Source organism: Protomyctophum parallelum, assembly GCF_964188405.1.
Source record: "Protomyctophum parallelum genome assembly, chromosome: 16".
Taxonomy (NCBI): domain Eukaryota; kingdom Metazoa; phylum Chordata; class Actinopteri; order Myctophiformes; family Myctophidae; genus Protomyctophum; species Protomyctophum parallelum.
In genome coordinates this window covers 3,442,303-3,451,717 of record NC_139711.1, presented here as the reverse complement: position 1 = coordinate 3,451,717, position 9,415 = coordinate 3,442,303, and positions in this window count along the sequence as shown.

The following is a 9,415-nucleotide window of genomic DNA, read 5'->3' as shown; positions in this document are numbered from 1 at the left end:
TGTACCCTGGAAGGCCTCGGTCTTCAAGGAGCAGAGGTTAGGTGAGTCTTCCACAAACAGCTTTAACATGTGGCACCTGGCCCCTGTGTGTGTGTGTGTGTGTGTGTGTGTGTGTGTGTGTGTGTGTGTGTGTGTGCCTGTGTGTGTGTTTGCGTGTGTCTTCCACACGTTTCTTCCATTAGGGCCCCTGTTGTCACACCATTCATCAGAAAACGTGTTAATGACCCAAACAGCTTTCACGCAGTCGTACACACCTCTCACTTCTTATTTACGTTTTTTTTCCAGCTCGTTCCTGGTTCACTTTGCAGGTCAAAGGTCACAGACACACTAATCATCACAGAAGCTAATTAGTTATAGACTACAGCTGTGGCCCGCTCCGTGACATCTTCCTCTGAAACATGGAACTATACTACTATTATAGGCCTATACGTTTTATGATCTACCCGGGATTCATACCTGGGACTCCCGAGTGTGAAGCCAAACGTCTACCGCTCTTCCAAGACGGAATCAGTACTTGGCCTGCAGGGAGATGGTGCGCTATGAGCTTTCCGGCGGTACAGCTCGTCAACAAGGACCTACATTTCTGAATGGAAGAGTATAGGCAGACGACCTCCAGCCACAGCAAATGTACTACTTATTTTATGAACATACTCTACCATACAGATTGATTAAAATAACCCTTAATCTATTATTCAAATTGGCTAATCGCGCAGGGCTGGCAGGCAGACCACAGTCACGCCATTATGACTCAGACATGACCTTAACCCATTTCGGGGTGGGAACCCCTTTTGGTGTTTTAAACATGATGTTAGAATTTAGCTATTGAAAAATAGCAGATCTACAAGCTCATAAGCGTGCCACCGAGTGGCACGCTTGCGAGCTTCTAGGTCTGCTATTTTTGAAAAGTCGTGAAAATGTGGCGCAAATCTTTGGATATATATTTCAGAGCGAACATTTTTAACTGAAATATTTGCTTCTGGGGGGGTTTTGAGATGGGGGTCCGTGGCCCAATAGAGATAATTCTGGGGGTCCTTGACATGAAAAAGGTTGAGCACCACTGATATAGAAACATGGGGGTTTCAGAAAACCCCAATTTGTTTAATCAACCTCAGTCCAAAATGGGTTAAACATTTATGCACCAATTGCCCAGGAATGCCACTATGACTGAGACATAACCATAAACAAACATGATATATACAGTAGAATATATTATATATATATATATATATAAATATAATTTAAAACAATTGTTCTAAATCCTGACAGTTTTCTGAAATACCTATGTTTCTGTATCAGTGGTGCTCAATATTGTCAAGGACCCCAAAAGTGATATGTAATTGGCCGCCGACCCCCATCTGAAAATATGTTGTTCCAGGGACCAGCAGAAGCAAAGGTTTGAGTTAAAACGTTCGCTGTGAAAGAATATATATTCAAAGATTTGCGCCACATTTTTACAACTTGAGCTATGAGCTTTTTTTTTTCAATAGCTAAATTATAACATAATGTTTAAAATACCAAAAAGGGGTTCCCGCCCAAAGTGGGTTAATCGGATATGCAGTTGTCGATAACTGCCGATCTGAACGATATGTCCAAACATATAGGCATGCCTACTGGGATCTCCATATATCAGTATAAAAGGGACAAGGACTGACAGATACCTCCATATATGGTCACAAAAGGCACACTGACAGCCTGGGTACAACGGGTCTCTGACAAAGACTCTGACGAACTTCTAGTTCATTAAAATACGTTCTTCATTTAGAACTTCAAAGTTCAAACACTCCCTTTACACTTCTCACATTTTGTAACACTTCTAAGATCAAATGACAACATGAAAAGTGTTGGCTGATCAAATACGGTCTCATCAGCCACATAATTACAATGATCATGGATGTCAAAATCCTGCCTCTTCACATATATCTGATTAACAGCAGAATGAAATACAGAAGCTTAAAGGCTCAAGGGAACCTGTGGAAATGGACATATTCCTCTGTTTCAACAGATGCCCACATAACGTTGAAGGCATTCAGCAAGACATTGATCAAATTCAATTAGCTGCAGTTAAGCACAGAGAGAGAGAGAGAGAGAGCGAGAGAGAGTCTGAGTGTATGGGGGGGCTGGAGAAGCCTGTCAGCACTTAGCTTCAGACCAACAAACACAACACACACTCTGACCCTAGCTGTCCATCACACGCACGCACGCACGTGCACGCACACAAACAGTTAACCCCCCCCGCCCCCCAACCAAAGTCCGCTAATTCCTTTTCCACTCTGATGGACCTAAGGGGATCACACAGGTGTGTGTGTGTGCGCGCGCGCGTGTGCACACGCGCGGGTAAATAGTTGCAGTGAGTGGCGGACATTTTCACTGAGGTCAGAGATGAAACACTGCTTTGCATTATAGCTGAGCGCGAGAGAGAGAGAACGAGATGGAGACCGAGAGAGCATTGGCTCTGTTTAATACCAACAGATAAATCAAGCTCTTTTGGAACCAGAGCTGTGAGACATTCTCTTTTCCTCTGACATGAACGATGGATGGTTTTCGCCTCGTCTCACTTCCTGTCTGCGATATAGACTATCATTCCCGAGCGAGATAATACAGTAGACCGAGAGAGATAGTCCAATAGAGAGAGAGAGAGAGAGAGAGAGAGAGAGAGAGGCAGAGGGTAAAATTAGGAAAGAGATAGAAAGAAAAAAGGGATGCTTCTTGGCTTGTTGTATCGGATGGCAGATGGGGGGGGGGGTGAGGGTGAGGGGGGGGGGGGGGGGGGGGAGGTAAAGCGAGGGGGGGAGCGAGGTACAGGGGAGCGAGCGGTGATTTAGTGCTGTCCATGTACCCTCCTCGCCTCTCATCCCTGCCCCGGGTCTTTCATGTCTCAACCCGGGGTCGACCCGCCTGCTGCCCCAGATGGTGCTGTCTGTCTGGGCTGCCCTGCACAGGATGTGCCCCTCAAAACTCCCCAGAAACATAGACCTGCTCGCTTAATTGATTTCAGGGGGAAGACCCTCGTTCTCTTACACAATACACACACACACACACACACACACACACTTGCACCCGACCTGCCAACAGCCCCATGCATGCCCTCAGTGTGCACACACACATCCACGCGGCCGGCACTGTGCGCTGTCAACGCTAATTCAATTAGGGACGCAGGGCTGTGACTAACTGTAGAGTGGTAGAGTGTTTTACCATATGCACCCCACACACACCCACACACACACACACAGATGAAGGCAAATACACACACATACACACACACACACGCATGAAGGCAAATACGCACACACGCACACTCGCGCACACGCACACACACAGTCACACACACACACACACACACACACACACACACACACACACACACACACACACACACACACACACACAGAATTACCTCTGTCATTTCCATTGGTACAATAACAGGGGTATATGCCGGGGTATAAATCCTCTTCGTGGACCTTACCTTATACTCTCTTCCTCTGTCCATCCCTGTCCACTCGTCCGTCAGGAATGTCAGCAGTCTTGTCATCTGAGGAATGACAGCCAAGTACCTCCTCCGCGGCCACACATACGTACATACTGTACGCTCACTATGTTTGAGAGTTGAGACACATCCACGGCACTTTCGCAACTTACACAACAAACATAAATATCAAAGTTATACATAGAAAACAGAACAAATATACATAATTACCTATAGCCTTAGCGTCAAACACAGAATGTTGTGTGGAGATTAGTAAGTAGTAAGTAAGCCTATGCCGAGCCATGAGGCCCATATAGGGCAGGAGCCTATCTCCTGTTTCTGTAGTGTGAGGCAGCTTGATGTACAAGTACACCCCCTGGACATGACGCTAGTATGTCGCAGGGACTTATACCCCCAATCCAACCCTTGATGCTGAGTGTCAAGCAGGGAGGCATTGTGGTCCCATTTTCACAGTCTTTGGTATGACCCGGCCGGGGATCGAACCCCAACCTCCCAGTCTCAGGGCGGACACTCTAACCACAAGGCCACTGAGCTGTGTGGAGATTAGCAGGGTAGAAACCAGGTTTAGGATGGCCATCTGAACTATCCAAACCGGGTCTATCGCCGAAAGTTACCCAAAACAACCCAAATGTAAACCCCCCCGCCCCCACGGCCAAGACATTCCGGTATACAGTATTTAGTATAGTTTTGTGTACTTTTTGGTTCTTCTACAATTTACAATTTAGGCATTTAGCAGACGCTCTTAATCCAGAGCGACTTACATTTAAGCAAGAACAAAAGCATGGGAATACATCACATAAAAGCATTTATCATGAAACATGCGTAAGCTAAGAAGTAACAGTGGAATATCTATATAATGAAACTATACATACTTCTGGGTAACTGTACTGGCATACGTACGTTGGGGGTGTTTCGCATACTTTTGGGTATCATCTTTTGTGTTTTTCAGGTGTCTGTTTTCCCAGCTGAATGTGACGAGGATTGAAATATTTTACTTGAAATTAATTACAGGTGCTTCTCCTTCTTCTCCTTCTTCTTCGAGTCCGTACTCCGTAAACACAATCTCAGATGTCGTTCTGCCAATATGGGTCACAGGCCATACAGCTGATGGGGTAGCTATAGCTTCTCCATGCAGAAGCTGGTCTTCTGGAGTGCCCTGGGGGGCATCGGCACATTCCAGTAGGTGGGACTGATCCACAGCTGCACGTGTCTTCTGTTGTGTAGTTCCACACTTTCATCAGTGCTTTGCGCCTCCCCTGTTCCACACACAGTCAATTAATTACAGGTGCTTCTGAGACACAGCTTCAGACAAAAAGGCACAGCCATTTCGGTGTGAATACAATTCCTAAATAAAATGACACCCTGTTGGTCATCGGTTTAGTCTTGCGTAGCCAGACGATGACAGATCTCTGACTACTTACACTTCTGGTGGTATCTAAAAAATAAAATAAGTAAAATAAATGGCGCATTTATGTAGAGCTTTAATCCGAAAGCTCTTTATATTGTGCATTACATTCAACCGTTCGCACGCACGCACGCACGCACGCACACGCACACACACACACACACACACACACACACACACACACACACACACACACACACTGCTGCCCCTAAAATCAATAATTTGGCCTACAACTGGGTGGAAACCATTCAGATTGATGTGATTGCTTTCCAAAGCAGTAGACGAAGGTCTGTTAGCGCGGCTGATCTTGTATCGTGTTAGTAACTAGCCTACATTGATCAACCCGTTTCATTCAAATCACCAAAATGTATGTAGAATTGCCAGCAGACATATTGGTAGGTGGTCAGATCTCTGATCATCTGGCTATAATGGGAGCCTAGAAGTTGCTCACCTGCCTGTGGTATGGAGCATACTGAACGCACAATCTGACTGAGGCATCGTTTATACAAAACATAAATCAGACCCGTTTGAAGTGAGTGGTGCTGTACTGTACTTGTGCTGTACTGTAGCCTATACTGTACTATACTGTATTGTACTGTACTGTACTGTACAAGCCCTCCTCCCAGGCATGTGTGTGTCTGTGTGTTAGGCTGCGCAACAGCGACACTTGGTGGTGAACAAACGCCATGACGCTATTTCCGTGCACGGACACAAATAAGTGATTTTCACAACCATTCGTGTGTTGATAAGAGAATGTCATGTGAGTGACAGAGTATAATTTAGGCTCGATTCTGAAAGAGAATGAACGAAGGGACAGACAGACAGACAGACAGACAGACAGACAGACAGACAGACAGACAGACAGACAGACAGACAGACAGACAGACAGACAGACAGACAGACAGACAGACAGACAGACAGACAGACGCACAGCTCCCATGAAGAGGAGGAGACAGGACTACATGGCTGCATGTTCATGGCTCGTTATACAGTAAGAGGTACCGAGAGGATTGGTTGGTGAGGCCAGGGTCAGTTAGAGGTTGGAGGGGAGGTCACCAGGGTGGGGTGAAGGGTGAGGGTGGTGAGGAGATCAAGTGTGTGTGTGTGTGTGTGTGCGCACGTGTGTGTGTGTGTGTGTGTGTGTGTGTGACAGTGGTTCTGAGGGAGCGAGGCGGGTAACTGTATAAATCTTGATGGGGAAAAGCGATGGATAGGGCCAGCTGTAACAGAGTGTGTGTGTGTGTGTGTGAGAGGCAGTAAAACAGATTAAAAACAGCGTTAACACATCTGACAGGAAGTAATGGTCAAGAGGTGACTGGAAACTGGGCAAAGCCTTAGGCTGGAACGATTAGACACACACACACACACACACACACACGCAGCCATGCACGCACGCACGCGGGGCAGCAGCGATTGGTCACACATGCTCATCGATACCCGAGCAGAACCAATCAGCTCAGCTTCCTGTGTTTGACCTGACCCCTCACACACGGTAATTGAATATTTCACAGGGAGGGTTCGCGGAGTGAGCGAGGACACACTGTGTGTGTGGAAACCCAGTCGGCCAATAGCCGAAGAGTGCTTTACTCAGTCAAATTACCAGCTCTGACTAATGGGTTTTCACCGACTCGCCGCTCAGTGTGTACACATATACCCTGTCTGTCTGTCTGTCTGTCTGTCTGTGAAAAAGGAAGGGATGTCCGCACACTGATTTGTAGCTCCCAGGAAAATTATTTATTTTGTTACAACATTTCGACCACTTTGGGTCTTCGTCAGTGGTCGAAACGTTGTAACAAAATCAGTGCGCGGACATCCCTTCCTTTTTCATTGTACGTATATCTTTTTTGACCAGCACCTGTAGAACTTCTGGAGATGTGCGTGCTTTTCCTGTCGTATCCCGTCTGTCTGTCTCAGATGGAAAACCCCCACACAGACTTTGATGTAATCAGAGGAAGCAAACACGGACACGAGAGAAACAACAGAGCAGAGGGCAGGCAAGAGGCAGAGAGAGAGATGAGAGACGGAGAGGAGAGGAGAGGAGCTCAGGGTTCAGACCTCCGGCTCCGAGGAATCTTGCCTGTCAACGACCAGCATCCCGCTGGAAACCAGAACATGGGGTGATGACGGCACTGGAGGAGAGAAAGCCATCGGATATCAACAACTTACGCACACAGACACACACGCACACACACACACACACACGCAGACACACCCACGGGCCACGGCACGCACACACACACACACAGGTTTCCTAGAGCTGGGCTCAAACGGGCGCGGACTCCTGCACATCTGGAGGAAGCATCCACATATAATCATACATCATGTGAAGACACACCAGCTTCTACCACATTTATAAAAAAAGAGATGAAAATAAACGTAAGAACTAAATTTGCCACAGAGAGCCCGGTAAACATCTGACAACGGGTCACGAGGAATCCAAATTTAAGGAGATTTAAGACCCTGGTTCCTGGACAAAATGACTGACAGCTGTAGGTTCAGAGAGGTCACTGGAAAAATGGGAAGTGTCCTGGGTCAATCTGGTGTCCACTTGGGAGACACATACACGCACCACACACACACACACCACACACCACACACACACACACACACACACACACACACACACACACACACCACACACACACACACACACACACACACACGATGACCTAAGGACCAGCCACTCATCAAACTGTCTTTGGTAATGTGCATAATGGAGACTTGCGTCCGTCCTGTCAGGGACACTGATGATAATAACGGCGTCTGTGGAGGTAGACGAGTGTGTGCCTGACGGTGATTGGATGGGACACCGCTTTTTGTGGGGTCACAGGCAGCTGTGTGTCACTGGTAGCATTCCAGAGGCTAAAGCGCAGGGCTGGGGGTCTGTGTGTGTGTGTGTGTGTGTGTGTGTGTGTGAGCGCGCGTGTAGATTTGTGCGCTCATAGGCTACACTACACCTGTAATGGCTCCCAGCTGAGTCCCACGCTGGGCGTGTGTCTGACTCTGTGTGTGTGCTATACGTGTGCTGTGTGTGTGTGTGCTGTGTGTGTGTAATGAGGCACTGGCATGCGAGCGGCAGAGGGCCGGTTCCTCTGCAGGTGAGACCTTTGACCTTTCATCTGTTTCCTGTTGGGAGAAGCGCAGGGGGGTGGGGGGTCAGATGGGAAAAGGAGGAAGACAGAAGCGGCGGTCGAACACGTGCCGAAACGCTGAAATCATCGCGCCGTGACAAGAACGGCCGACAACCAAGGAAATGTTAAAAACTCTTTTAATCAACTCCTTCTTCCTAACATACTGTATACACACATATACATACATTGAGTATTGCAGATAAATAAGTTAAATAGGTCAATGTTAAATTCATTCAGCCATGTTGTTGGGGGCCACCACACTGCAGCAAAGAAAATGGCTACCACTGCTGGCGGAAATAAAATGTTGTTTATCCCAGTTCTCAACCGGAGCGTAAACAAGGGCTTAACATTCACAACGAGCCCTTTAAGTGCAGCACAAATAAAAAATAGCCCCCCTTTTTCTACCGCAGGAACTTTCCCCCTTTCGTATATAGGAACTCTCCCTGAAATTCAGAAACTTTCCATCTTTTTCGACCGCAGGATCCCAGGTCTGTTTTTAAACGTGGCTTAACTAAAAACATCAACCTAGGGAACATCACATTTACGTAGTAACAACAACTTAGTAATATAGTTTTGTCTTTTAGCTTCCTGACCAGGTGAGAGAATGAGTTTTAAATGTCCCGGCGGAAAAAGAGCAGCTTCAAATCACGCACCGATGACGAGATACAAGCGCTAGAGGCTAAATGACATCAAATAATCTGTATCCTGAATGATTTCCGCGTCTTGCCTTAAATGCACTGGGCTTTAACCCATTCTGAACGGGCACCCATTTTGGTGTCAGCATCATGTCATGCTTTAGCTATTTAAAAATAGCAGATCTACAAGCTCATATCGCGCCACCGAGTGGCGCGATACGAGCTTGTAGGTCTGCTATTTTTTGAAAAATCGAAGAACGACTGACATTTTTAGAATCTGATCTCAGGTCAGAATGGGTTAATCAGACCAGTGTGTGTCCGGCGGAAACCTCGTATGAATCTGGTCTCAGGTCAGAATGGGTTAAAGAATGTGTAAAAGTCCAATTACAGAGAAGCTCCCTATACTCCCTTCATGCTGGGGCACGAACCACGTCCAAAGTTCTTATTTTTTTTTCATCTACAAATTAAATAAACGATTACTTGAGTGGCCCTGGTGGGGACACAAAGTGAACATACATGGTGTAGGACAGACATAATATGACAAATAATAATTTCGATTTCTGTGCACAGCACCTTGACACTAATAAATAAATAATAATTTACACAGCAGGAAATGCACTGGAGTATTTACAACTGATATGATATTTACAACAAAATGTATAATCACAAATAGTTCCACCAAGTAGGGTATATTTACAAGGAATTTGACTTGGTGAAGAAGTAGGTCAGGAGTGGCTTGTCGTCGGTATCAGCCGGTAAC